Source organism: Lagenorhynchus albirostris, chromosome 6, assembly GCF_949774975.1.
Source record: "Lagenorhynchus albirostris chromosome 6, mLagAlb1.1, whole genome shotgun sequence".
Taxonomy (NCBI): domain Eukaryota; kingdom Metazoa; phylum Chordata; class Mammalia; order Artiodactyla; family Delphinidae; genus Lagenorhynchus; species Lagenorhynchus albirostris.
The window spans coordinates 85354810-85370032 of NC_083100.1; the positions used below are offsets into that span (position 1 = coordinate 85354810).

The 15223-nt window shown below is 39.0% G+C and overlaps 1 long non-coding RNA gene across 2 annotated transcripts; it reads right to left on the minus strand.

The window, feature by feature from the left end:
- Window positions 1–1330: 1330 nt before the first annotated feature.
- LOC132521847 (uncharacterized) lies at window positions 1331–12758 on the minus strand. Of its 2 annotated transcripts, XR_009540973.1 has the most exons (6): window positions 12694–12758; window positions 7883–7975; window positions 6886–7023; window positions 5670–5829; window positions 3702–3798; window positions 1331–2545 (listed from the first exon to the last, which is right to left on the minus strand). It is a non-coding gene; the product is annotated as an uncharacterized LOC132521847 (long non-coding RNA). The 2 variants fall into 2 exon arrangements; XR_009540972.1 differs by lacking the exon at window positions 3702–3798.
- Between the last annotated feature and the right edge of the window lie 2465 nt (window positions 12759–15223).

Consider the following 15223-nt stretch of genomic DNA (forward strand, 5'->3'; position numbering starts at 1 on the left):
ATAGAAATACTGATTCTTTCTCAGTAACATGCTGAGGACTAAATGAAACAGTATTCAAGAATCCCTTAGCATATGCCCTCACATATAGTGGGTGTTTGATAAAAAGTGGTTTTTATTGTAAAGGAAGAGTTCTGGTGAGTTAAATGTGCGTGTGTGCTTGGTAACCGATATGACAGTTTTCGAGGTAGGTACAGTGGCAGAACTCTCTTCCTCTGAAAATAAGAAAAGGAAGCCTTGATGTAACCTAAGGAAGCAAAATATCTGAACCTAGAGCAAGGAGAGAACTGGTGGCTGGGAGGAAAGGAGCATCAGAGGTGTCTTAGCTAGAGTCCTTCTGAAAGCAGACCTTGAGACAAGGAATGGATGCATATTAGTTATCCCTAGAAATGATGAGGAAATGGAGAGGATGAAGCAGGGTTGAGGGAAAAGCCAAATAATGTGCCATGAGGGAATATAAGATCCTGCTATTGAAGATGGGACCTCTGAGAAGCATGCTGAGTGCCTCTCAGAACTGCCTGTCTAAAAGACAGGAAGCTGGAACTTTTTTCCACAGACTTCTGCCTCCCATCGGCTGTGAGCTGCCCTTGAGGGTGTTAACTCCCCCACGTTTCCATGCTAAGCTTGAGGAAGCATCCAGCATGCTTCTGCAGTTCTGGAGAAGGCTCTGAGGCAGAAACTGGGAAGACTCAAAAAATGTTCTGGAGGCCTGGGCTTGTGAGGAGCTGTCCACTGAAGCTATAATTGAAATTAGAAGGGGCCTTAGGAGGAAAGGAAACAGGGCTCCAAACTTTTCTGCTACAAATAGTCTTTCTGACAGACCATAAAAAGCATCAAGACAGTGAGAAATTGTTATGGACTGAATGTTTGCGTCCCCCCAAAATTCGTATGTTGAAATACTAATCCCCGATGTGAGGATATTAGGAGGCAGAACTTTTGGGAGGTGATTGTATCCTGAGGGTTGCATCCTCACGAATGGGATTATTAGTACCTTTATTAGGGACTGAAGAGACCAGAATTCTCCACCTTCTAAAATGCAAAGACACAGGAAGAACATGGCCCCTTGCCAGCCTGCAAGCGGGTTGTCACCAAAACCTGGCAATGCTGGCGCTCTGATCTCAGACCCCCAGCCTCCAGAACTGTGAGAAATAAATGTCTGTTGTTTATAAACCACACAGTCTATGGAAGTTTGTCACAGCAGCCTGAACTACGACAGAAATGATACTAGCAAAAATAAATGCTGGCCCCAAAGATAAATCAGATATCTCATTTTCTGGAAGTTTTAGCTTCGTTTTTTTAATTTATTATTAATTTTTATTGGAATATAGTTGCTTTACAATGTTGTGTTAGTTTCTTGCTGTACAGCAAAGTGAAGCAGTTATACATATACATATATCCATGCTGTTTTAGATTTCCTTCCCATTTAGGTCACCACAGAGCACTGAGTAAAGTTCCCACCTGGCTATTTTCATGGCAACTACGTCACGGTGAACAAAGTTAAATGAAATAAAAGTGCATTGAGGGCTTCCCTGGTGGCACAGTGGTTGAGAGTCCGCCTGCCGATGCAGGGGACACGGGTTCGTGCCCCGGTCCGGGAAGATCCCACATGCCGCGGAGCGGCTGGGCCCGTGAGCCATGGCCGCTGAGCCTGCGCGTCCGGAGCCTGTGCTCCGCAACGGGAGAGGCCACAACAGTGAGAGGCCCGCGTACCGCAAAAAAAAAAAAAAAGTGCATTGAATCTTTCCCTTCCCAGAAGATGCTACCAGGATCAGAATTACAAGAGTTTCAAACTTGGTCATATATACATATTTACATACATATGTGTCACCCAGAAATAAAAACAGAGGATAATAAAATAAAGCCTAACCTTTCTTTTTTTTCTTTGTCCTTGGTCGTTTCACTTGCTCACAGGCGGCTGTGTGCAGAGGCCTTGCGCCCGGCGCGTCAGACCAGAGTTCCTAGAACAAAATGGCCGCACTGGACGCCTCAGCTCAAGATTGTGTGCAGACGCGGAGCCCAACACTCAATTCAAGATGGCGGCAGAGGGCCGTGTGAAGAGACGCTGCGCCCGGCACTGCCATCTGGAGCTTGAGCGGCACAGCTGCGCGCCGCGGGAGAACTCAACCCCCTCCCCTCCCGCTGACGAGAAGCCTGTAAAGCAGCCCCACCCACGACCTGATAGGGAAAGCCTGAGGCTCTAGAGCGGGAGCTCCGCCTCTCCATTCTCTGATCCAAGAATAAAGCTTTCCTTTGCTTCTGAACCAAACTTAGTCTCATTCTATTGGCTTGTTTGACACCAGGCAGAAGGATCTAGATGGGCACCAACTTGGGAAGGTCAGTAACATAAGTACGTGTATATGCAGTCACAATCCTACCACAAAAGAAAAGATGTGGCTTCGCAAAATTATGTCCCCACTGCATCATTCAGTTCTCTGTAGAGCTGATCACTGTAGGTAAGCCAGACGCCTCAGCCACCTTCTCTGAAGTCTCCATGATATTAGTCAGACAGAAATGACTATACGCTCGAAATGACAAGTCACAGCTTGCCCTAGGAAAATGACAGGGAATATTAAACTCAGCATTGATGAGTTTAAAAGTCCTGTGGTTTCTATTTAAAGGGGCAAGTTTGTTGCCCTATTCTGATAGTGAAAGGTAAAATGATTTATAAATGACATTTTATATTTTATAAATAATTAAATTGTCTATTCAATGCATGGTTGCAATGTCTGTCTAATCAGAGTGCCATCTTGGGTTGCCAAATAAAATGCAAAGAGTGGTGGGGCCTATTTAAGCTGAAAAATGATTCACTGTTCATCAGAAATTCAAATTTAACTAGGAATTCTTTAATTTTATTTGCTAAACCCGGTAACTCTATTGCCACCTTCAAACAAGTACAAAGAAAGAGCTGCACCTTTAAACAAGACAGTAAATGTTCTGGAATGTTATGCTAAAGGTTCTAGGACTTTTCAGTGGCAGCATTTTCTTTTCTGCTTTTTTTTTTTAACATCTTTATTGGAGTATAATTGCTTTACAATGGTGTGTTAGTTTCTGCTTTATAACAAACCGAATCAGCTATACATATACACATATCCCCATATCTCCTCCCTCTTGCATCTCCCTCCCACCCTCCCTATCCCACCCCTCTAGGCGGTCACAAAGTACTGAGCTGATCTCCCTGTGCTATGCGGCTGCTTCCCACTAGCTATCTATTTTACATTTGGTAGTATATATAAATCCATGACACTCTCTGGCTTCGTCCCAGTTTACCCTTCCCCCTCCCAGTGTCCTCAAGTACATTCTCTACATCAGTGGCAGCATTTTGATAAATTGACATGTGTATTAACTCAAACAATTTACATATTGTTTCCTTGGGTACATTTCCAAAAACTTTTCAAAGCATTTCAATAATTTATTTTGTCAGAACATGGCAATTTGTATATTGAAAAAAACACCATGTTGGTGTTAGGAAAACTCATTTCAAATAGTTCCAAATGAGCTCTCAAAGACTCCTATTTACTTGTTAAGAGTCAAATATGCATACTCTAAAATGTTTTCTTTGGATTCACCTAAATATTCTCTCATAAATAAAATTTAAATCAACTTGTAATTCAGCAGTTCTGCGGAATTCTTTGATGAAGAGAAACACCCAAGAACCACATGCAGAGTCACTTCATTTTAGTTGCAAGATTCTTGTTCCAGCTCACCTTCCAAAACAATTTCAGTCAAGTAGAAATGTTCTGACAATCCCCGCTTAGAATGGCAAATAATCCCTGCCTTTTCATTCATTCACTCATTACCTCTCTAAAAAGAAAATGTGCAGTTACCAGAATTTTATACAATTAGTGTTCCAAGAGTGTTTTAAATGCAAACCTATAAGAGGAAAGTTAAAAACAAATCAAAGTTAATTGTGACTGGCTGGAACAAAATACTTACATCAATATAAGGATGGCTCATCTGCTCATCATTTACCCATTACCTGGGAGATGAACACCTCCTGCTGTGCCTGATTTTTGATACAAATTTACCATTGCCTGCCTTCTCCAGACACATGCTAAGGAAACCCAGCCCTTCTCTGACTCCCTCTCTCATTATCCTTTTTGTACTTAATAACCTATGCACTTATTCACTTTTTTTTTTTTCTTGCTGTGTGTTCTTCTTTGCAAGGGGAGCCATGCACACAGGAAAACTAGAGAGTTGAAAAACTTTACCAAAAAGCTCAGGGTCTTCCTTGCAAAGCAGACAGGAGACCCCACATCTGCCTCTGAATTACTGACTTCTTTCAACCTGTCTCCACATTGACTATTGTGATTTTCATAAACTCCAAAAAGTATAATGTGACTCCTTTTGTAAGGCATCTTTTGGGGGAAAAAAAAAATGTGTTGTTGTTAAGGTATTGGACTAAATGAAGAGAAATAAAGCCCTCTTATTTGAAAGTAGTGAACGTCTTTAATGGAAGGGCAGCCTTAAAACTCAACATACAGTGTCCAGAACAGCAGTTGGCTGCTGGAAACTCTGGCTTTTGAAGGACATGCATGTTCCTAGCTCTCATCAATAAAGGCTAATGTTTTAGAATAAAGACAAACTCATTCCTAACCCTCTGCTGCCTTTCTGCAAATGCCCTTCACCATAGCCGAGTATCCAAAAAATGGAATATAAAATGTATCTGCCATCGAAAGTTAATACGTATCTGAATTAAATACACACACCAAATTTAAATGTCTGGATAGGATGCTTATGTTGATAGATTAACTTTTTTCTTCAGACAATTATCCAAATGAAAATCTTGCAACTATGTTATTATTTTTTATTATTAATGATTTCCAGTGGGTGAGGGGAGACAAAAATGGTTCTGAACTAATTTTTAAAATTCTATTTGACAATTAAATGGATCAGCATATATTTACCGTCAATTTTTTTTTTTAGCTTTCTAGCTATTTTTGTTTACTTGTTTATATGGATTACCTAATAGAAAAGTATAGAAACGACCACATGTGGATAGCAAATCATGGACTGAAACTACATTATTTTTTAGCCAAATACACCCAAATAAGCTAAATATGCAAAGGTTAGAAATACAGTTCCTACTTTAAAATTGGAGTATAAATAAAAAATGGAAAAACCTAGGAGCACCCTGATACAGTAGGGGGAAAATAGCGCAAAGGATGACTAGAAAATTGTGATGGTGTACAAAAGGGAAAAGAATAAGATTCAACTGATAGCCAGCTCTAGCCTTTCAAATGACTGTTGGCGCGTGTTCCACCTACCACTTCCTCAATGCATCCTTTTATTATTTTTTTAGGAAAGAACATTCATGACCAATGACAATGTTATAATGATAGTAAGTGTAGGACTTAAGATATGTTTTTTAAAAAGCACCTTTAACCAACATTAAAAAGTCACCAAGGGGGGGGGAGGTAGTTACCTAACTCTACGTTTTATTTAGTGACGGTTCCACTTTTTCACTCACTGCCTGCAAATCAGCATTTTTAGTGGACAAAGGGCTCAGCAGCGGCCTTATGATTGCTTCTTTTCAAATGGTAATGGCTATCCTAACTCCTCTGCCAGGTTTTTCTTACCAGAGCACAAATTGCAGTTTACAAGGCTCTGAAGGGAAAAAAATCTTAGCTGAATATCTTTTTTTTTTTAATTCGACAAACTGACATGTAAATTACCCTTTAAGTGCTCCACTCTAGGGCTCTGATCATCTCCTAATTGTCACAGTCAATTGTAGCCAACAGTCTCTTCAATCCCAAGCGCTTTGACAACAAGCACAAGGATCAAAGCAGAATCAGCTCCCTTCAATATCCTTCTGTTTAGGATGCTACAAAATGCCTGAAAAAGAAAGGTGTAAGGGCATTGCTGTAGAGGAAACTGAGAGTAGCAAGTATTAACAATAGTCATTTTCTCCATCTCTAAAATTATGCTGTAAAAGATGCCGTGATCCTTAATCACGTGTGTAGAACAAATATGTAAACCTCCCGGGCAATTAATATGCTGCTCTTAAGATTATACTAATATTCGAGCTTTACAAACAACACCATCTCTGTGGCTTAGAAAAGCTATGACACAGATATGGGAGAGCAATCATTTCACAGCAGCTGCAGCACAAAAAACTATTATCAAACATATTCTATATTTGAGCATAAATTCCAAAGCATAGTTCTTATTACTCAGTTTGGTGTCAGGATTCACAGCTCCCCCAAACTAAATAAATAGCCCATTGAAAATTCTAGAGTTTCTTTTACTTAACCTAGAAATATCCAATTGAAAATGTGCCCCCAAATAAATAAAAAATGTGACATAAAAACTAATTTCAGAAGAATACTGTTTCCCTTAGTAGGGGTAAATCTGTCTTATTGCTTTACTGGGAACAAACTAATTAAAAGTCATTACATGATCTACAAACATGAGTTCTAAATAAGATGTACTTACCAGGATCATGACTTAACAAAATACGACAATTCTTTCTAACTAGTTATCATACATCACTAACTTTCTTAAAAGATTATTAATGCTTTTCTCAAAAGATAAAAAAAATTCATCCTATCAACTATAACAATATAAATAATTTCATGGAAAGAGAAACTCTAATAATAAAATAATAAATCTGTATAAAATAACCACTTTAAAAATAACCTGAAGGTTGTCAGGAAAAAACGACAAATGGAAAGAAATCAAAGGTGCATGTGTAGAGTGAGTCCTCTACAGCTTGTCTCGTTGTACCCAGGCATTACACACATACAGCATGTAAGGTCACACAGTGATTGACAGTCTTCCTATGCTCAAGAAAAGAAATGAAGAAAAGACTCAGCAAGTACCCCAGGTTTTCGCTCAGCCGCTTTACTCAAATCCCCCTGTAGGGGTTTCCCATCCTCCCCTCAATTTCACCTTGAATTCTCAGGTTTGATTGAAGAGCTTCACAGAAGGGTCTATTACAGATTGAGGAATGATCCATTTCACATCTGAAGCTCCAAAGAGCTACTTGTGAGGAGTCTTTGAGTGCATTTATCTCACATGTGAAGCTTTCTGCAAAATCAATATGGGTATTTTTCAGTTTGACAAGTCAACATGAAATATCACATAATAATAGAAAAACAGAGTTGTACATTTAAACACACCCAATACAGTTATCTATGAGAAAGCTTATAGTTATTACTCATGTATATCCTTGAGTATGCCTAATCTAAATTCATCCTGATAGCTGGGCTAAAGTGCACAGGAAGAGAAACTGACTGGTCACCATATTTCTGGCTCCTCTGTCTTAATTAATCCAGGTTTTGCAGTGAGGGAAAAGAATGAGCAGGAATCATGACCTTTGTGTCCAATCTGAGAGTGATATGAGAAAAGCGAAGAAAATAACCAGACGTAGAAAAGAGGAAGGAAGCAGAACAAAGGAGAACTTTGTAAAGGACTTCAAACTTAACTAATTGGCAATAACTAGGCAAAATGGTCACCCAAAGTACAGCAACCAAGTTTCAAATCCCCACCACCACTGTAGCAACACTAGCAGGATAACTGACATATTTGTGTTTGGGTCTGGCAATCTTTGGGTGAATCCCAGATCTTTTACCACCTGCATAAGCTTGAGGAACATGATTTAACTTCTCTAAATCTCTGGGGTTTTTTTAATCTCAAAATGGGATTAGTCAGAAGATTTACCTTATAAGGTTTTGTAAAGGTTAAACAAGATGATACATACAGCACCTGGCACATGGAAAACATTCAACTGTTGGTAAATACTGATGAAATTATTATTGTTTCCTTAAACCTATCCACAAGGCCCCTAGGGTTCTAATCTGGTGTCATTTCTACATATCCCTGGACACTTTCCATATTGGTTAATGTCCCCAAGTTGTAGATGACAGTCTGGTCAGAGTGCACTCACCATATTAACTCTGGTGTAGTCCTAGCAGAGGAGTGCAGCCACCCATATTCTTTTGTCTTGAAAATGGTCTTCCTCCAACCAGAAAGGGTGTCCCTATCAACGAAGAGAGAGGGAATCAGATGGGGCTTCAAGAAAGGAAAAGAACCCAGGATTAGAGACCAAATCAGCTCATCAGTACAAGCAATGAATGAGGTAAGAGATGTAGCATATGGGTTTTTTTCATATGCCAACGTTATAATTAATACTGGAGTTATCTCTATATACTCCACCACTGGAAAGATCTTAAAAAACTCTCAGAAGCATATTGCCACCCAGATTCAGTTAAATAGCTCACCCAAACTGCATATTCCTCTCATTCTATTTTCCTGTAGCCCATCACTACCTAAGTAGTACTAATACCATCTGTACTTGATTATCTGTGCTTGGATCAACTAATTTGTAGGTTGTTTGAAACACACTTTTAATTTTAGGTTAGCTCTCCCTACCACTCAGGATTAGCCAAGAGTAGGCAAAATATGTGAGTGGAGAGATGTAAGAATTCACGTTAACATCAAAATAAGAAAAACATCATTAAAACATTCAAAGTTTAAAAACTTACCCTATATTTCAAAGTCAAATAACTAAATATAAATGACTTTGTATTTAATTAATTCAAAGAACTTATATGCAATACTGTTCATTTTTTAGGTATCCTACTGTTCTCCTCCATTATTAAAATTAAGCTATCGCTTTTATTCCAAAACCAAATTAAAATATTTTATTAAGTGCTGATATAGAATTACAAGAACAAGTTGAGATAATTTCCTACTTTAAAGGATCGTTTCCTTGAAATTTTTAATTTATTTGTTTTGGACTCAAACTACATTTTTAGCAAGGGAACAAGTTTATAAATGATAATTAAATTCCCAGATTGACTCATAAAAACTTGTTTAATGTAACGTACCTGAAACACTCTAGAACCAAGTCTTAAGTGACTTTAGGTCATGAGGTCTATGAATTTAACCTTGTGGAGGCTAAAGGGGTATCATCAAACACAGTTTCCAAACTTTGGAACATTATCAGGCAAGAGATCTGATAGAAGATGGAACATCCATGAGTCTAAGCGATCACTATTCTCATGATCACCGTCACATCAACACCATCATCATCATTATTATCTTGCCATATTTCACCCATCATGTTAGTACATGGTAGCTATGAAGGTAGTGATGGTAGATAGCCAATGAGATGACTTGATCTCATCATCTTGACTTTTTAAGTAAGTGGAGGAGATCTGTACCAGGGTGTCAGAACCTCACTTGTTCTTTCTTTCACTTAAACCTCTTCCATGATGTTCATTTCCCAGCCAGGACCCTGAGCATTATTTAAACACTTTCAATTAAGTAAATGAAGGCTCTGAGATAGCAGTACCCACTAAGAACACTCATGCTTGCCTCTTGTCCATACTTTCAAGTAAGCACACAGTACCCTACAGTTTGCAATTCACCTAAATGACCTAATCACAAAACATATAGATACCCCACTTCGAAACTGAACTGATCAGGGTTGGGGAGGAGGAGATGGGGAGTAATTATTTAACGGGTCTAGAGTTTTGGTTTTGCAAGATGAAAAAGTTCTGGAACTCTGTTGGACAACAGTGTGAATGTGCTTAACACTACAGAACTGTACACTCAAAATGGTTAAGATGGCAAATTTTACCTTCTGTTTTGTAACCACAACTCAAAAGTTTTTAAATAAAAAAATAATGCAGAGAAATTACTTGTAAAAACTAGTGCATTAATTCAATAATCAATAAATAAATATGGAACATCTTTTACAAACTGAATTAAGGGTATCATGATTTTTAAGTGCCAGGCAGCCAGAATCCTAGTTTTCAGTTCTAATTTCTTTTCTATGAAAATACTGCCTGCAAAATTATCTATAAACTTTCAAATCCAAATGGACCAGCATGTGACTTGACATAGGAGAGATTGTACATAAAAATGAAGGTCAAAATTAAATAAGTCAATGAAACTTGGATTATAGAATTTCACTTCTCTTCTGAAAGATTCAAACAGTGATACACAAGAAAACCACCACTCCCAGGTGCTCTGTTCTGAGGCTGTAACTACCACACATTGTTACCACTTAGAATCTCAAAATTTCTCTGAATTTTCAGTGGACCAAGCAAAAGTTAAAGCTCATGGAAACAAAAATACTTGAACCCAAACCAGACTAGTTTTCAGTGGTTTCTCTGTTTTTGTAACAGTAGTACCACAGTCTCTTACCACTCACTTTCTTCTGGGTTAGTTTTTTTACCATTTTTAAAGTTATGTTACAAAATAAAGAGTTTTCAGGATTCAGGGTCATAATGCTTCCTTAAAACAAGCTGAGCTAATTTACATTTACCCCACACAAAGGTAGGAGATGAAAGCTTCAAAAGAAGTAGAAAAAACGGGATTATAGAGTAGTGGGGGAAGTTCATGGAAACTAATGTCTTTACTTTATAATCCCAACTTATACACACAGAATGAAATCAACCAAAAGCAAAAGTAGATGGCGACCTTTTTAAAGTGAGATCCCAGAGACAAAAACTAATGGACATGGTACACTGATTCAAACATTTATTAGAATGTTTTTCTCTGCATATGCACTCTACTCCAACAAACCATTGGATCACCTAATGGTTTGTTTTTAACATTTATTCTTGTAGTGTGTATAGTTTATTAGATTAGGGGTAGCAAAACCTTGAAGTCCAGTGTGAATTTGAGGTTTGTAATAGTACTTATAGTTTTATTAATAATAGTTACCCATGAGTAACATATCTTGGCACTTATATTATCTCTTTAGAACAACCATATGAGGTATCAATATTCTTCTGAGATATGAGGAAACTGAGGCTTTGAGAGATTAAGTAACTTGGTCAAAACCACACACTAAAGAATTCTGTGCTCTTAACCACAAAGCTCCCCTGCACCTTGAATTGTTAAGAGTGTAGCTTCATCTCAGTGTATATTCTTCTTCTACATTATCTATTACAAACTCTTATTTCTCTTCTTGATAAATGAGTTCCCTCTTGCTTTGGAGATCTCCTATTGCCCATTAGTTCCTGAATAGAAACCATATCTTGGACACAGACACTTGTTTTGATTGCCTCCATGACTGAACCAAATGTGGTCATTGGCCAACAGGGTCATTGACCAGCAACAGTAGCTCCCTTTGTCCCACTGCTACCTCTCTGTGTATTCACCAAACGACTGGGTTACACACCATTTCACTACAGAGAGCAGCAACCATAATGGCATGTATTTTGAAATCCACTTGAATTCAGGACTATAATCACTAGCAATTCATGGTATACCAGAAGACCCTACTACACTTGCAAATATCATAATCAGCACCAGTGAAGAATATAAAGACCAGCACAATGGACCGTTTTGTTTCCCTGCTTCAGATCTGGATCCCTTTTCCCCAGACGTTTCTTTGCCCAGGTGAATATATCCATGCCATTTCTAGGGAGGACAGAATGGGGGCACACTCTCACAGGTTACTTAGGGCCAGCCTTAGATTCCAAGAATAATAGTAAAGCCAGAACCGTAAGGATTCTCTAAGCCATGCCATAAAATTACATATGATTAAAATGTGGTTCAAAGTAAAATTTATTTGCCCAAAGTCATAAGCTAATGAGTGAAAAAGCAGAGACGTTATATTCCGAGTCCAGTGCACTTTCCACTTATGAGATTGTTTTAAACAAAAGGCTTACCATGTGTCAAATAAGGTACTAGATACTTTACAAACAGTATTTCACATAATCTTCACAACCTTCAGACAAAATAAATATTATGACTCTTCTTACAAATGAAAAAGATTAAATAATTTAGCTAAATTCACATTTCTAGAAAGTAGCAGCTGTAGGGATCAGCTATTAACACCTTACTTTTAATATAATGGTCAAATTCCTTAAAAAAAAATTCCAGAAGGGATTATGACACTAGACAGTGATGGACTGATGTTGAGATCAGAGGAGGAAAAGGTATGAAATTAAGGCCTGGGGAATTTTTTTAAAAACTGAAAGGTGTTACATGAACTCACTGGTCTTTATTTTTATTTCTTTATATCCTGTTGTTTTTTTTTCTTAAAAGAATTTAAGTTGGTTTATTAAAAAAGCAAACAAACAAAATACAAAGAGACAAAAATGCATTCAATACAATAAGATAAACTAAATTTAAAATAGGTGAATAAAATGAGTCTAAGGAAAAACACAGTGAAAATAAGAGAGACAAAATTCTTGCAAGGAAGTCTTACATACTTGCCGGGGGTAGGCTGTAAATTTGAACCTGAGCCTTCAGGCAGGCTACATAAAGAGGGAAACATGACCCATTACATGAATTGCAGTCTCCCTAAAACAAAGAAGAAGCCATTTGCTCAGGAGAGACGCAATTATTCCTGGTTATGAGACCATGGAGAAATTTGTCCCTGTGCCCCTCCTCGAGAAGGCTCGGTAGAGACCAAGGAACAGTAACCTCAGCAATGTGCTCCCAGCACGCAGTGCGAGGCACCGCATAGGGCTGTTTATTGCACCTTCCTTAGGGCAGCAGCATTGCACCCAGCAGAATTCAGCCAAGGCCGTTTTGCGGGGACAGCATGCTAGCTGTCTCCGGGAAAGGTCAGAAGGAAGGAGAGGTTGGTGCCGAAGCACAGGCACGCTGAACCACGCAGATGCGGGTCAGAAGTGCCGCACAGACACAGTTCTAGGGCTAACGCCCTCTATGCCTTTGCTGTAAGGCCCAGCCCATCGCCACCTGGGAGGCATTTAGCCCCCTTCCACTTACCTCATCCAATCTGAATAGGATTCACGCTTCCTAACCTCTTCTGATGCAGAGGAACAGATCAAAACTTGGTGGCCCCTGCACCAGACCCAGGTCTCAAGATGCCCCGAGGGGAACGAGTGAAGCGGGCAGAGAGGACAAAGCCAGGCCAAGAGAGCCATTTTGACGGTGGTGTCCTCACAGGTTGTGCCATGTCATTGGTCAGATAGAGGCCCACTGTTCCTGAGCTTTGCAGAGGGCGTCAGGTGCCATTGGCAAACCTCTGTTAGGAGCCTTTACTCCCATTCATTTATTCACTCATTCACTGAGTCAACGAATGCTTATTAGTCATTATTATGATCTTGTGCCCAGGAAACACAGGTGGACAAGACATTCGGGGCCGCTTCCTAATGGGGCTTGTGGGTCAGCTTCTATCTAAAGACGCTTTGAATTGGGCTAACCCAGGGAAGAGCATGGAGCTGGAGAATTAATCACTAAAACTCTACATCCTGCCTTTTTTCATCAAAGGCTGTGGGAGAATTCCTTTGGAAATCTGGAGAGAGCCCCTCCCTGGGGATTAACTAAAGACTGTGGCTTTGCAACTAGTTTCAACAGTCCATGCCTTCAGTTGCCTCATCTACCAAGAATGAAACTAATACTTGCAACAAATACTTCATAGCGTTCTGTGAAAGGAAAAAAGAGTAAGGTGCGAAAGCTAAAAACACTGTAGAAATATGACATCCAAAACGTGTGCACATTGGTAAAATGAAACTTAAAGCTGTTATTACATAAGTACACCTGAGTGTCTGTCACAGCTAGAAGCATGTGTTAAGAATACAAGATACTGAAATAAAAAATGAGTAATTTATTCTATCTAAATACTAGACAACTATATTAATTAACAAAATTTAATGGCCTGCACTGAAGGACTCACTGAATTACAAATATAGCCCTTCTAGGATGTTAAAAACATAATTAAGAGCAGTCTGGAATGGAAGCACCCGGGCACTCTTATCTGTTGATGTGCAAACAGTGTGGTTATGTAAGGAATAAAACATACTTTAAAATAGTCATTTCACATTATCAGGCAAAGCTCAGAGCATGCTAAGAAATAACTCTACTTCAGAGAGAGCTGTACATTCACTGACAACTCCTCTAACTGAAACTGGAGTTGTCATCTCCCTTCCCCAACACACAAGCTATGCCAAAGGAGTACGGTCAACTAGAAAACAATGAGCATTTGTCCTGGCTGTACAGATTAAACCAATTTTAAGCATTTTAACATAAAAGCACACATCACAAGATGCACTGCACAGCATTATTTACACGAGGTCAAATTCTCACCTTCTCCTCATCCAGGTTGGCTATCAAGTAGAATATACTTAAGGATTAGATCCATCGCATCTGTCTGCATGCCATAAAATATTGCATTGAAAGCAAGGGGCTCATTGGATACTTTACTTTATAAGGAAATACTGCTAGGCATCTATGTAATGTTCCCTTAGCACCCTTTAAAATATACCTAACCTCATACTTTTTCCCATTCAGTCTCCCAGATTTGAGGTTGCTTAAATGCTCTGCAGACCCCACGTACCATTACTTCTAGAGAGCAATTATATCAAACAGATTAAAATATACTCACGTTCCACATTAAGTAAAATCATTTTGCTGTAAAAATTTTGAAGCAATGTTTATCATTTGATTTCAAGGAATCTTTATAATTTTGTTTCTCAAGTGATACGCCAAATTTATAATCAACTATTTTCAACCCATCATCAAGCACATAGAAGAAGGCTTGCAGAGTGAAAATGTTTAACCTAAAAACTGTTTTCAAATGTAATGATATTTTGACGATACTCTTTTCGAAGCTGACATAACGCTGCATTTTGCTTGTATTTATTAGTCTGGATTTTGTATTTCTTATAATTTGCAACCAATATAATTGTGATCAAGCCTTCAATATTTTCCTAGGCCCATGAAACTTGTAAGCTCTGGAGTGCCTTCAGTTCCTAATGAATGAGATGGCCCCACCCGTATCAGCCCCAGATACCATCTGCACCAGAAACCTAGCACAGAAGTCCCTGGAGCCTGAGCCACCAAACCCCAACCCAAGGGTTGGGCACTGTGCAATGCTGACTGGCCTTCTCTGGTTGGAATCTGGCACTGGCCGGTCCTCTGACAAGCAGTCCACATGTGGTGGAAGGGGTACCTTCTCTGAGCACTCAGAACTCCTCAGTGTCTGGTGGCTACACTTGGCTCCTTGCTTGAAGCTTTTTTTTTACATCTTTCAAATAAAATCCTCTCTTGAGGTTCAGCTGAACGTTAGAAAGAATAATATATAACTGACCACATTCCCTCTCACCCACAAAAAAAATAAAAACACTCACTGGAAAAACCCTTCAGAAATAGACAAAATGCGTACCTCTTAACATCTCCAGAATATTCCATCTTCAGAGGCTTCTTGAAGGCAACCACTGCAGCTAATAGCCCTGGCTCTCCACAAGTAGTGAATCGTGCTGGAGCCAGAAGTCTCCCAGCCCACTACTGCCAATAT